This window comes from Stegostoma tigrinum, chromosome 13 (assembly GCF_030684315.1).
Source record: "Stegostoma tigrinum isolate sSteTig4 chromosome 13, sSteTig4.hap1, whole genome shotgun sequence".
Lineage (NCBI taxonomy): Eukaryota > Metazoa > Chordata > Chondrichthyes > Orectolobiformes > Stegostomatidae > Stegostoma > Stegostoma tigrinum.
This window is the reverse complement of record NC_081366.1, coordinates 11254471-11269593: the sequence shown is the minus strand read 5'-3', so window position 1 is coordinate 11269593 and position 15123 is coordinate 11254471. Positions and strand designations below refer to the sequence as shown.

Below are 15123 nucleotides of genomic sequence, written 5' to 3'. Positions count from 1 at the left end.
ATGTTTAGGGCCAGGCATTAAAAGTAAAATCTTTCGTAAGGGCAGAAGAAATAAGAACAGAAATAGACCATTCAGCCCGTCAAGCCTGCTCTTCCGTTAATTATATCCATTCCCTCTGTCCAAAGCTCTTTCAGTCTCAGTCTTAAATGTACTTGACATCAGTATAGCTGTCCCTTCGGAGTTCGAGAAATTTAAAGAATCACAACCTTCTGAGTAAATACAGTTTCCTCTGCCCTAAATGGCGACCTTTCTTATTTTAGAACTCTTATTTATTGTTCGAAAATCCAGAGATATGCAGGTTAGGTGGAATTGGCCATAGGAAATGTGGGGTTATAGGGATAGGGTAATGGGATGTTATTTGGAAGATCAGTATGGACTCGATGGGTCAAATGGCCTGCTTCCACACTGTAGGGATTTTATTATCCCAAACTCTCCTGTCAAAGGATTTAACAGCCAACACTGAAACAATAATGAAAGGAATGTTGTTATATGTTTTGGACAGAATAATAAAGAAATAACCCATATATTTGTAGATCCTTTCATGGACTGAAGATGTCCTAAAGTGCTTTACACAGTTTAAAGTATAGTAATGGTTGACATGGAGGAATGGTAGCAGCCAATTTGTGCACAGCAAGTTCCCAAACACAACAATGAGGTAATGGCTCGATAATCAGTTTAAGATATTGCATTGGTCTATGATTCTATTAGTTCAGGGCAAAAATGTCTATAAAACCAAGGGAAAATGCCACTGTGTTTCTTTGAATAGTGCAGTGAAAACGTCTGCATTCGCATGAGAGAGCAGATGTGGACTTGATTTGTAATATTTCATCTGAACGGTGTCAACGCTGTCTGTGTGGCAGTCACACAGTGCTTTACTGGGAACATTGGCCTCAATACTGTGCTCAAATCCCTGAAATGGGGCTTAATCTTGCACCTTCTGACTCCAAGGTGAGAGTGATATCCAGTGAACCCCAGCTGAGAGCTGAAATGGAGAGCTCCTGACATTTTTTTCATTTATAGTTATAGAAACATACAGCACTGAAACAGACCCTTTGGTTCAATTCATCCATGTCAATCAGATATTCTAAATGAATTTAGTCCCATTGCCAGCATTTGACCCATAGCCCTCTAAATTGGGATGTCTTTTAAATATTGTAATTATACTAACCTTCACCACCACCTCTGGCAGCTTATTTCTTCAAGCACTACCCTCTGCGTGAAAAAGTTTCCCCTTATATCCGTTTAAATCTATTCCCCTCTCATCTTAAACCTAAACCTAATACCTCTAGTTTTGGCCTGCCCTACTGTGGGGGAGGAAAACTACCTTGGCTATTCACTGTATCCATGCTCCTCATGATTTTATAAACCTCCATTAGGTCACCCCTCAGCTTCCAAAGCTCCAGGGAAAATAGCCCCAGCCGATTCCAGCTCTCCCTGTAACTCAAACCCTTCAATCCTGACAACGTCCTTGTAAATCTTTTCTGAACCATTTCAAGTTTCACATCATCTTTACTACAGCATTCCTATTTCTTCATCTTTTTGGAATTAATTTCTTCCTGTGTTACATGCTTTACAATCTTGAATGCTGCCTTGTTTTCATCAATGTAAGAAAAATTATTTTATGTTGCTTTTTTTAATATATTGTCAAGGTACAGTATCTGTGGATTTGTTTCAACTTGATAACATTCCACTCAAAGTCACAGTGTTAACATTGTAGGTGTGGTAAATTGTATGGCGCTAGGTTTTTTTTAAAAAGCGATATAATTTTTGGCGCAGATCACAATCTGAGGAAGTGTTGGATAGACAGCTTTGTTCAAAGTAGTCATGGCAGCCCTTAATTCTAGCACATTGGTCACCAAACCCAGCTGGCTTCCTTCATTCCTGGCATGAAGCAGAGCACTAAAATTTGGAATGCTGTTCTAGGAGATGCAAAACAAAATCTGTCAGGAACATAGAATGAGACTTGCTTCTTGTCCATTAGCTCTTGAGGTCTCAAGTGATTATCAGTAGGTCTTCCTGCCCAAACTGTGGTGGGGGTTGGGGTGCAGGGTGGAGGGGAGAGAACCTCTAGGATATGATGTGACTGGAATTGGCAAAATAAGAGACATGGAATAGGGAAGGAAATGCTTTGAGATGTTTGTTTAGACATTCTTGTTGTGTTGTAGGACAAGCTGGTGCCAAACAGATATGATCCTGTTAAATAGGAAGAAACATTATTGGACATATTCCTCCTCCTGCCCCTATACTCTGAAAGTTTTGTTTGTTTTTAAAAGATGTGTTTTCTGTTTAGTTGTGGATGGGGATCATTTAGTTGTGATATCTGAGCAACAGCATTTATATCTGTTTTTGTGTAGACCAATTTGTTTTTCAAACTCACGTCAAATCTTTTGAAAGTAAGGGAGGCTGTTGAATTTCCTAAACCTGATTCTGATCCTACATTTGGGGATACTTCCTGCCTCAGTCCCTGGACAATTAAGGTGAGAGCCTAATAAGCTCTGTTCCTGTGAAATGAACCACACTGATGTCTTAACAGTATTACTTGAATTGGTTGAACTATTCTAAATATCCTTGCAGCTGGTAAACTATTACATTAGAGATAATTAACTCAATGATTTTGGTAAGTTTTGAATATCTGAATGAGATTTTATAGATGCTGTAATGTTCATGTTTGCTAAGCAGTCCTATATTTTCTAAATGGTTTTATACTGATTTTTTAAAAAATTCTATAAAATATATTTAATATTTGGGTAGTTGAAAGTCTGTTGATTATGTAATTGAATAATAGTGTTCAGGCTCATGGTAGCTATGATGGATTGGTTTTGTTTATTGTGTGGCTACTTCTTATAAGCTAGTGTGCTCATGTAGCCTTGATTAAACCCTAGTTTCTTCTGATTATATTTTCCATTCCCTATATCTGCGATTTGCCGAAGTCATGAACCTTTATTAGGAGATAATTCAATAATTCCACTGGTTTTCTAGCGTAAAGGATCTAAATTAAATACAATGTGTGTGCACTATGTCCAAATTAGCATCACTGTCTGTATTTGGAATCCAGCCTGTTTATAACTTGTTGCTTGATCAGAATGCTAAAACCTTGCATTTAAACGGCATCTTTAACAATCATTCCAATTTGGTTCACAGAGATGTCCTCAAATGGGAATTGCTACCAATGAACATAGTTTTTGGCCACCGGCCTTAAATGTCTTTGTTGAAGACACAGGTTTTAGAAATATCCTGGAAAAATAAGAGGCATGGAGGTTTGAGGTGGGGGGGAATAAATGGCTACAACAGTAGATGAAATGGGAGTATGCTTAAATGGAGCATTAATACTGGAATAGACTAGCCCACTTCAGGGCCCTGTATCCTATGTAATTGTACAGGAGGAATCTAACTGGTCCATCATGATGAATACGTGGCTCTTTCAATTAGTTCTAATGCCCTACGCTTTCCACAAGTCTCTCTTTCCCCTGTTTAACATATATACATCCAAATATCTTTTGTAAGTTCTTATTAAATCTGCTTGTGGGCAGTGCCTTCCAGGGCATAACAGTTTGCTGTGTAATGAAAGACTTTACACATCTATCTGTTTATTTTGCCAGTTACGTTAAATCTGACTCATTTTGTAACTGACTCACCTACCACTGGAAACACTTTTTCTCCCTATCCATTCTGTAAAGGTATCATTTGTGGCTTGGTTGGTAGCATATTGACCACAAAGCTTTCTGGTTCAGAGACCAATGACTTAATCACAAAAAAAAAGTGCTATCTTAGGATGAGATGCTATGCATCCCCAATCAGGTTGAGGTGATTCCTGTTGCACAATTTTGAGGAAGAAGAGGGAATTATCCCCCATGTCCTGGCTAATATTTATTCCTAAATCATCACAAAACTATATCAAGTAGTTATGGTTAATCACTTGTGCTCACATTGTGGTTTGTGGTAAATTGCTCGGCACAAATTTGCTGCTGTATTTTGTATGTTACAGCAAGGGCTACATTTCTTGAGACTGCTTACCAGTCCTGTTCTTGCCTTAGGATTTTGATAATAGACTCATAGAGAATAGACCCTTCAGTCCAACCAGTCCATGCTGAACATAACCTCAAACTTAACTAGTCCCACCTACCTGATCCTGGCCCATGTCCCTCCAAACACTACTTATTCATTTACTTTTACAATATATAAAAAACATGTGGATTTGTACCCGCTTATCATAGATCATCGTAGAATCCCTACAATTTGGAAACTGGCCCTTCGCCCAACAGGCCCACACTGACCCTCGGAGCATCCCACCCACACCCATCCCCTTATAACCCACCTAATCTACACGTCCCTGAACAGTATGGGCAATTTAGCACGGCCAATCCACCTAGCTTACACATCTTTGGACTGTGGGAGGAAACTGGAGCACCCGCAGGAAACACGTGCAGACACCTGGAGAATGTGCAAACTTCACACAGACAGCCACCGGAGGGTGGAATCGAACCCGGGTCTCTGGCGGTGAGAGGTACCATGTTTAACTTGGGAATGAGTTTAAAACAGTCCAGAGAGCTCCCGAGTCAGAGCTTGACATTTATGAACATGATCTGAAGCTCTTCATAACTGGTGACAACTAGACAAATAGAACTCAGTTGATGTGCTCCTGAATTCCTGTCTGTCAGCTCAGTGGTGATGACAGCAGAATCTTCTGGACCATGAGGTAAAATAAGAGATGGGAAGAATGAGGCTGGATGGTGGCATCCCAATTACTGCCACCTTCCCACTTCCACTGGAATTAGGTTGTAGGCACGAAGATCCACTGTCAATCTTCCCACTTGCACTGCTAATTGAGACCCTTCAGTTACCAACTGAAGGTGTCTAAAGGGCCTTGGTCTTCCACAACTGAGAGGCAGGAGGTGATGAAGGGAGACCTCTCCATCAAAGAGCATCAGTGCCTGATTGGGGCAGTTCAGATTGGGTAGGGAGGTGGCCACTGAGAGCCCACCCCAATCCTTATTACCCCCTTTCCTCTGATACCACCACCTCCAATTTGGAAAGACGCACGTACAGTGTGCACCTATGTAAAAACACATCGACACATGCATATCTACATGCACACCTACATCCGTGCACATATGCTGACACACATGCACACGTATATGACAGATGCACTTACCTCTAAATGCACGCACACATACTTACATGGTCACATGCATGTGCACCTACACACCGATACCCACACCTGCATACCAATGCACATGTCCACACCTGACCTCACTTCTGAATCCTGGTACTCCAGGGTTATTTGCCTTCTGCTGTCAAGGGAGGAGGGGCCCCCGACCCCAAAGGCTGCAGAACCACCAGACTGACAGAGGTAGGATCTTGCAGGGTGTGAGTCTGATGCTGGTTTTCCATCACCAGCAGAAGATTCTGTCTTCAGTGTCCAAATCAGTTCTGGCCACTGTTTTCAGTGCTATGTTGAATTGGGTACAGTAATGTAGTGGCTGTGTTGCAGGGCTGAAAATTCAAAGGCCTGACAAAGGAATTCTTGTGACTATAGAAATTGAAGAAAAAAGTAGGGAGTTCTGCTGATAGGGTGAGATTCAATAAGACAGCAGGAACCTCGTTTAGGGTACAAAAATCCAGCATGGATTTGTTGGTCCACATGTTTCTATACTGTGCATCTGATTTGGTCTGGTCCCTTGAGATATCCATGCCACATACTCCACCAATTTATGGGATGTAAATTGTTAGCAAGCTATCAGTAATCAATATCTTTGTTCCTGATGAGGGATTTCCTTTTGGTGCCTCCAACTCCAAACTTTTGAGTTTCTGTTTTTTCCTGTTAATTTGATCTTGTGTATTTATCCAGTCAAGGAGTGTTCTTTGCCTCAGTCTGTTACATGTTCAAGAAGATTTATGAGCTCAGATGTTGAGTGTATCGAGTGTGAAATTGTTTCATTCACTGTAAGTGTGCTGCCTGTGGTTTCCTAATGAACATACATTAGGAATATAAGAAAAGAAATGGGCCATTCATCCCCTCGAGCTTATACTGTCAATCAGTTAGATCATGGCTAATTGCAACTTCATTTTCCTGCCCTAGCTCCACTTCCCTAAGTATTCATGCCCCAAAATGTCTTCTCAAAAATTGTTGTTGATTGCAGTATCCACAGTCTTTTTGGTGAGTGGGTTTCAAGCCTCCACTACTGTGTGCAAGAAAGAGGACCCTGATCTAACTTCTGAATGGCCTAACTGCAAATATTCAGTGGCAGCAGAAGTAGTCCATATACTAAAAACATGACTGATCTATTGGTGTTTTGAATTCTACATATCCATTCACATTTGATTCTCTTGCCTGCAATAATCTATCTACCTCCAACTTAAAAATCTTTAATAACCCTGCCTTTACCATCTTCTGAGCCAGAGGATTTCAAAGTTGCACAAACCTCTGAAGAAAATATTCTCATCACAGTGCCGAAAGGGCCCTAATGTTAAAACAGTGCCCCTTAGTTCTGTGCTCGTCCGCAAGAGGAAACGTCATCTCTAAGTCTACCTTGTCAAGTCTCCCCTCACTTCTCCTACACTAAGGGGAAATTCAACCCAGTCTATCCAACCTGCCTTCAGAAGACAACCTGCTCCATATATCAATTAAGTAAACCTTCTCTGAACCGCCTACAATACATTTATGCCCTTCCTTAAATATGGAAACTAAAACAGCGTACTATAGAGTCATTAAATAGAGGGCCGGAAGTAAAGCATTGTGCCTATCAAGAGAGAGTAGGAACTGCAGATGCTGGAGAATCTGAGATAACAAGGTGTAGAGCTGGATGAACACGGCAGGCCAAGCAGCATCAGAGGAGCAGGAAAGCTGACATTTCGGGCCTAGACCCTCCTTCACCACCACTCAATGAGATCATGGCTGATCTGATAATCCTCAACTTTCCTGCCTTTTCCCCATAACCCTGACTCCTTTCCTGATTAAAGATCTGTCCGACTCAGCCTTGAAAATACTTAACAACCCACACACCACAGCCCTGCACAATAAAGAATCCTACAGTGATAATGGGAACTGCAGATGCTGGAGAATCCAAGATAATAAAATGTGAGGCTGGATGAACACAGCAGGCCCAGCAGCATCTCAGGAGCACAAAAGCTGACGTTTCGGGCCTAGACCCTTCATCAGAGAGGGGGATGGGGTGAGGGTTCTGGAATAAATAGGGAGAGAGGGGGAGGCGGACCGAAGATGGAGAGAAAAGAAGATAGGTGGAGAGAGTATAGGTGGGGAGGTAGGGAGGGGATAGGTCAGTCCAGGGAAGACGGGCAGGTCAAGGAGGTGGGATGAGGTTAGTAGGTAGGAGATGGAGGTGCGGCATGGGGTGGGAGGAAGGGATGGGTGAGAGGAAGAACAGGTTAGGGAGGCAGAGACAGGTTGGACTGGTTTTGGGATGCAGTGGGTGGAGGGGAAGAGCTGGGCTGGTTGTGTGGTGCATTGGGGGGAGGGGACGAACTGGGCTGGTTAGGGATGCGGTGGGGGAAGGGGAGGTTTTGAAGCTGGTGAAGTCCACATTGATACCATTAGGCTTCAGGGTTCCCAAGCGGAATAAGAGTTGCTGTTCCTGCAACCTTCGGGTGGCATCATTGTGGCACTGCAGGAGGCCCATGATGGACATGCCATCTAAAGAATGGGAGGGGGAGTGGAAATGGTTTGCGACTGGGAGGTGCAGTTGTTTGTTGCGAACCGAGCGGGGGTGTTCTGCAAAGCGGTCCCCAAGCCTCCGCTTGGATTCCCCAATGTAAAGGAAGCCACACTGTACCTGGTGTGGCTACCTCTACATTGGGGAAACCAAGTGGAGGCTTGGGGACCGTTTTGCAGAACACCTCCGCTCGGTTCGCAACAAACAACTGCACCTCCCAGTCGCAAACCATTTCCACTCCCCCTCCCATTCTTTAGATGACATGTCCATCATGGGCCTCCTGCAGTGCCACAATGATGCCACCCGAAGGTTGTAGGAACAGCAACTCATATTCTGCTTGGGAACCCTGCAGCCTAATGGTATCAATGTGGACTTCACCAGCTTCAAAATCTCCCCTTCCCCCACCGCATCCCCAACCAGCCCAGTTCGTCCCCTCCCCCTACTGCACCACACAACCAGCCCAGCTCTTCCCCTCCACCCACTGCATCCCAAAACCAGTCCAACCTGTCTCTGCCTCCCTAACCTGTTCTTCCTCTCACCCATCCCTTCCTCCCACCCCAAGCCGCACCTCCATCTCCTACCTACTAACCTCATCCCACCTCCTTGACCTGCCCGTCTTCCCTGGACTGACCTATCCCCTCCCTACCTCCCCACCTATACTCTCTCCACCTATCTTCTTTTCTCTCCATCTTCGGTCTGCCTCCCCCCTCTCCCTATTTATTCCAGAACCCTCACCCCATCCCCCTCTCTGATGAAGGGTCTAGGCCCGAAATGTCAGCTTTTGTGCTCCTGAGATGCTGCTGGGCCTGCTGTGTTCATCCAGCCTCACAAAGAATTCTACAGATTCACTGCCATCCAAGAGAATAAATTCCTCATGGTCTGAGTTTTAAATGGGTGATCCGTTATCTTGAGATTATGCCCCCTGGTGTTAGTCTCCCAAAACATTTTCACATCAACCCTGGCCAGTCTCTGAAGAATCTTGCCTGTTTTAATCAGGTCATCTCTTATTTTTCTCAACTCCAATGAATACTGGTGCAATCTACTCTGTCTCTCTTCATAAAACAGTCCCTCGTTATCTAGTGATAATGGGAACTGCAGATGCTGGAGATTCCAAGATAATAAAATGTGAGGCTGGATGAACACAGCAGGCCAAGCAGCATCTCAGGAGCACAAAAGCTGACGTTTCGGGCCTAGACCCTTCATCAGAGAGGGGGATGGGGGGAGGGAACTGGAATAAATAGGGAGAGAGGGGGAGGCGGACCGAAGATGGAGAGTAAAGAAGATAGGTGGAGAGGGTGTAGGTGGGGAGGTAGGGAGGGGATAGGTCAGTCCAGGGAAGACGGACAGGTCAAGGAGGTGGGATGAGGTTAGTAGGTAGCTGGGGGTGCGGCTTGGGGTGGGAGGAAGGGATGGGTGAGAGGAAGAACCGGTTAGGGAGGCAGAGACAGGTTGGACTGGTTTTGGGATGCAGTGGGTGGGGGGGAAGAGCTGGGCTGGTTGTGTGGTGCAGTGGGGGGAGGGGATGAACTGGGCTGGTTGAGGGATGCAGTGGGGGAAGGGGAGATTTTGAAACTGGTGAAGTCCACATTGATACCATATGGCTGCAGGGTTCCCAGGCGGAATATGAGTTGCTGTTCCTGCAACCTTCGGGTGGCATCATTGTGGCAGTGCAGGAGGCCCATGATGGACATGTCATCAAGAGAATGGGAGGGGGAGTGGAAATGGTTTGCGACTGGGAGGTGCAGTTGTTTGTTGCGAACTGAGCGGTGGTGTTCTGCAAAGCGGTCCCCAAGCCTCCGCTTGGTTTCCCCAATGTAGAGAAAGCCGCACCGGGTACAGTGGATGCAGTATACCACATTGGCAGATGTGCAGGTGAACCTCTGCTTAATGTGGAATGTCATCTTGGGGCCTGGGATGGGGGTGAGGGAGGAGGTGTGGGGACAAGTGTAGCATTTCCTGCGGTTGCAGGGGAAGGTGCCGGGTGTGGTGGGGTTGGAGGGCAGTGTGGAGCGAACAAGGGAGTCACGGAGAGAGTGGTCTCTCCGGAAAGCAGACAGGGGTGGGGATGGAAAAATGTCTTGGGTGGTGGGGTCGGATTGTAAATGGCGGAAGTGTCGGAGGATAATGCGTTGTATCCGGAGGTTGGTAGGGTGGTGTGTGAGAACGAGGGGGATCCTCTTGGGGCGGTTGTGGCGGGGGCGGGGTGTGAGGGATGTGTCGCGGGAAATGCGGGAGACGCGGTCAAGGGCGTTCTCAATCACCGTGGGGGGGAAGTTGCGGTCCTTAAAGAACTTGGACATCTGGGATGTGCGGGAGTGGAATGTCTTATCGTGGGAGCAGATGTGGCGGAGGCGGAGGAATTGGGAATAGGGGATGGAATTTTTGCAGGAGGGTGGGTGGGAGGAGGTGTATTCTAGGTAGCTGTGGGAGTCGGTGGGCTTGTAATGGCCATCAGTTACAAGCTGGTTGCCTGAGATGGAGACTGAGAGGTCCAGGAAGGTGAGGGATGTGCTGGAGATTGCCCAGGTGAACTGAAGGTTGGGGTGGAAGGTGTTGGTGAAGTGGATGAACTGTTCGAGCTCCTCTGGGGAGCAAGAGGCGGCGCCGATACAGTCATCAATGTACCGGAGGAAGAGGTGGGGTTTGGGGCCTGTGTAGGTGCGGAAGATGGACTGTTCCACGTAACCTACAAAGAGGCAGGCATAGCTGGGGCCCATGCGGGTGCCCATGGCCACCCCCTTAGTCTGTAGGAAGTGGGAGGAGTCAAAAGAGAAGTTGTTGAGTGTGAGGACGAGTTCCGCTAGGCGGATGAGAGTGTCGGTGGAGGGGGCCTGGTCGGGCCTGCGGGACAGGAAGAAGCGGAGGGCCTTGAGGCCATCTCCATGCGGAATGCAGGTGTACAGGGACTGGACGTCCATGGTGAATATGAGGTGTTGGGGGCCAGGGAATTGGAAGTCCTGGAGGAGGTGGAGGGCGTGGGTGGTGTCACGGACATAGGTGGGGAGTTCCTGGACCAAAGGGGAGAAAATGGAGTCCAGATAGGTGGAGATGAGTTCGGTGGGGCAGGAGCAGGCTGAGACGATGGGTCGACCAGGGCAGGCAGGTTTGTGGATTTTGGGAAGGAGATAGAAACGGGCCGTGCGGGGTTGGGGAACAATGAGGTTGGAGGCTGTGGGTGGGAGGTCCCCTGAGGTGATGAGGTCATGAATGGTGTTGGAGATGATGGTTTGGTGCTCGGGTGTGGGGTCATGATCGAGGAGGCGGTAGGAGGTGGTGTCGGAGAGTTGGCGTCTGGCCTCGGCGATGTAGAGGTCAGTACGCCATACTACCACTGCGCCACCCTTGTCTGTGGGTTTGATGGTGAGGTTGGGGTTGGAGCGGAGGGCTGCCCGTTCTGCGGGGGAGAGGTTGGAGTGGGTGAGAGGGGTGGAGAGGTTGAGGCGGTTAATGTCTCGACGGCAGTTGGAGATGAAGAGGTCGAGGGAGGGTAGGAGGCCTGGGGGTGGTGTCCAGGAGGAGGACTTGTGTTGGAAGCGGGTGAAGGGGTCAGTGGAAGGAGGGTTGGGTTCCCGGTTGAAGAAGTAGGCATGCAGGCGAAGACGGCGGAAAAACTGCTCTATGTCCGACCGTGACTGGTATTCGTTGATGTGTGGTTGTAGGGGGACAAAGGTGAGCCCCTTGCTCAGGACTGACCGTTCGTCCTCAGTCAGTGGGAGGTCTGGGGGGATGGTGAAGATTCGGCAGGGCTCAGGGTGGCTGTCTCCTCTGGGGTTACAGGCTGTGGAGGTTGTGGGCGGAGCGATGATGTCGTCGGCCGTGGGCGGGGTTCCGTCGGCCGTGGGCGGGGTTCCGTCGGCGTCGACCGTGGGCGGGGTTCCGTCGGCGTCGACCGTGGGCGGGGTTCCGTCGGCGTCGACCGTGGGCGGGGTTCCGTCGGCGGTGGGAGGATCGGGGTGGGCGGCAGCAGCTGAGGTGAGGGTGGTGTGTGGGCTGTAGTACCTGGACGTGGAGGTGGTGGCTGCAGCATCTGCAACAACTGCACCTCCCAGTCGCAAACCATTTCCACTCCCCCTCCCATTCTCTTGATGACATGTCCATCATGGGCCTCCTGCACTGCCACAATGATGCCACCCGAAGGTTGCAGGAACAGCAACTCATATTCCGCCTGGGAACCCTGCAGCCATATGGTATCAATGTGGACTTCACCAGTTTCAAAATCTCCCCTTCCCCCACTGCATCCCTCAACCAGCCCAGTTCATCCCCTCCCCCCACTGCACCACACAACCAGCCCAGCTCTTCCCCCCACCCACTGCATCCCAAAACCAGTCCAACCTGTCTCTGCCTCCCTAACCGGTTCTTCCTCTCACCCATCCCTTCCTCCCACCCCAAGCCGCACCCCCAGCTACCTACTAACCTCATCCCACCTCCTTGACCTGTCCGTCTTCCCTGGACTGACCTATCCCCTCCCTACCTCCCCACCTACACCCTCTCCACCTATCTTCTTTACTCTCCATCTTCGGTCCGCCTCCCCCTCTCTCCCTATTTATTCCAGTTCCCTCCCCCCATCCCCCTCTCTGATGAAGGGTCTAGGCCCGAAACGTCAGCTTTTGTGCTCCTGAGATGCTGCTTGGCCTGCTGTGTTCATCCAGCCTCACATTTTATTACCTCGTTATCTAGTATCAGCCTAGTGAACCTTCTCTAAATTATCTCCAATGTCAGCATAACTTTTCCTACGTAAGGTGCCCAAACTGTTCGCAGTATTCCAGCTGTGGGTTGACTAATGCCAAGTATTATTTTAGCAAAACTTCTCTTTTTCTTAAAGAATGGAGTTTTCAAGGATTCTGTTTTTTTCCTGGATTGCTTGCTGTGGTTTCCATTTCTGCCCCAGTGCTCCAAACTGGCAAGGTCTCTGCAATTTTGACTCAATGACCCTAATTTTATTTATCCCACCATTGGCAGCTGTATTTTCAATTGGCAATGTCCATCCTAAGTTATTTCATCTCTTTCTCTTCCTATTAAGATGCCGTTTAAAATCTACCTCATTAAATATTCTAATATGTCCATTTTTGTCAGCTAATGCTTGTGTGAAATATCTTTGAATGTTTTACTATGCTAAATATAATGCAAATTCCTGATATGGCAAGGGCTTAATCTATTATTCCCAGAAATTGCACAATAGTGAGAGATGTGGCAGACTTCTTCCTCAGCTATGCATTTTGAAGTTGTGAAGAGCCCAAGCTGCTCAAAGCATTTCCCTCTGACACTCATGATTGGTTTTAGTGTTCAGTGATTAAACTTCACCACTAACCTGCGTGACTCAGATGGCACTGTGCTTACACCCAAATGAATGGCTCAATGTGCTGCAGGGGATAAGTGGGTTACGTACAAACAGCTTTCTTTCTAAGATGTGTAGCACAGCTCAATCTTTAAGGGACTGTGTAATGCAGCCAGCCAAATGTGCATAGGAAATCATAATTAAGGGGAAACATTGCTTGCCACTATCTGCCCTAAAAATGTAGGTGATCCTTTAGTTCAGAAAAATCAGATAATTGATTATGCAAGAAAAATGTTATTGGAATAGTGTTGATTGAGGTTTTTATCCTATCCTTCGAGTTGATTTGTTTCACTATTGTCACATTGTGCCTACGTACAGTGAAAAATATTACTTTGTGTGCTGTACAGGCAGATCATACCACACAAAGTGCATAAGGGTAATAGAACAGAGTGAGGGATACAATGTTACAGCTGCAAGGAAGATGCGTAAATTGCAAGATGGCCATTAAATTTGAAACTTGAGCAGTCCATTCAGAAGTCTAATAACAGCGGGGAAAAGCTGCTCTTGAATCTTTTGGTAGATGTGTTTAAGCTTGGAAATGCTTTGAGAATTTGTCTTAAGATTTCACAAATCAGGAAATAAAGGCTGGTTGCAATTGTATGAAAAGTGGCCATAGAACTGTTTGGATGGTCATAAAAATGCTAATATCCATGAGGGAAGGAAACCTACCATACTGAGACTGGGTCTCAACATGACTCAATTCCACCACTAGCCTGCATGATATAAAGGTGGCCCAGTGAGACTTTCTGTTGTGTTAATGAGAGACACAATGAATGAGAGCCTCATAGTTGACATCAATATACTGAGAATGAAAAAGATATGTCTACCTCCAGCCTGACTGAACCACTATTCATCTTTGAATGTGGCTTCGTGGGATAAAATTAAACCAATTTGTCCACATGGCCCAGCATCATATTAACTTCAATCTTCCTTGCAATAAATAGGGAATTGCTTCACTGCCTATGGTGCAAATTTGAGTTGGACTTGGTTATTTGGCACTGCTGAGCTATGCTCAGATTAGGTCCGTTGAATCTCTAATTAAATACAATACTTGTAAAGTTGCTAGTTTTATGTTGATCAAGTCAGCACTGCATAGTCTTTACGACTCTTAGTGACATAAAGTGTTTTTCAATGTGAAATAAAAAATGATTACAATATTAGGAGACCAGCTGGAGGTATGTCTTAGGAATTAACAGCAGCTGTTTCTTTGTTTTAAAGTAATGAACAGGTATAATGTATTTGACACTAATATGTACAAGTACAGCAAAAAAAAATGCGTATTTAATCTCTATATTGAAAGCCTATCAAAATAATGCACAATTTTACTTTCAAGAATAGATATTTCAAAAGTGGAAAACTGATTCATTATTCACTAATTGTAATTTTTATTAAATGTTCTAGAGATTATCTGTGTTCCTAAGTCTCATAATAATCCTTTCTTAACTCCACCTTGCCTATCCCTCTTTTTCTGCTGTATTCTTAACTTCTTCACTCCATCCCAAACATTGCATTTGATTCTGGCTTATTGGACACTTCCCCAGCAGAATATTAGTGGTCATACCTTCAACTGTTAAGCCTCGTACCCTTTATCACCCTCCCTAATTTGATAGAGATACGACAGCAGAGTTTTGGATGAATTCACTTGTGAGCTGAGCACTGTTTCAGACGTCAGAGAATGTATGTTAACATCATACAGGAACAGGAATAGGCCTCTTGAGCTTGCTCTGCCATTCAGTAGGATCGTGGCTGATCTGACACTCCTTATATACACTTACGAACATACCCATAACCCTTGGTTCTCCTATTGATCAAGAATCTATTTCAGCCTTAATTATACACAAAGACTCTGGTCCCATAGCTTTCTGTGGCAAGGAGTTCCAAAGATGCTCAACCACATGAGAGAACAAATTCCTCCACATTTCAGTCTAAAATCAGTGCTCCTTAGTTTTGAGAGTATGCCCTCTGATTCTAGACTCTCCCATGAGGGGAAATATCTTCTCAGTATTTACCCTGCCCAGCCCCTTAAGTATCCTATATGTCACAATGAGATCATTTCTCATTCTTCTAAACTCCAATGTAGTGCCCCAATCTGTTTAACTTTTGCTCATAAGGCATTCC

At 46.1% G+C, this 15123-nt stretch overlaps 1 protein-coding gene across 3 annotated transcripts in view; it reads left to right on the top strand.

Annotated features, from left to right (window-relative positions):
* Positions 1–15123, top strand: part of mgat4b (alpha-1,3-mannosyl-glycoprotein 4-beta-N-acetylglucosaminyltransferase B) — a 233648-nt gene that overhangs the window by 183568 nt on the left and 34957 nt on the right. The window lies entirely within an intron of this gene.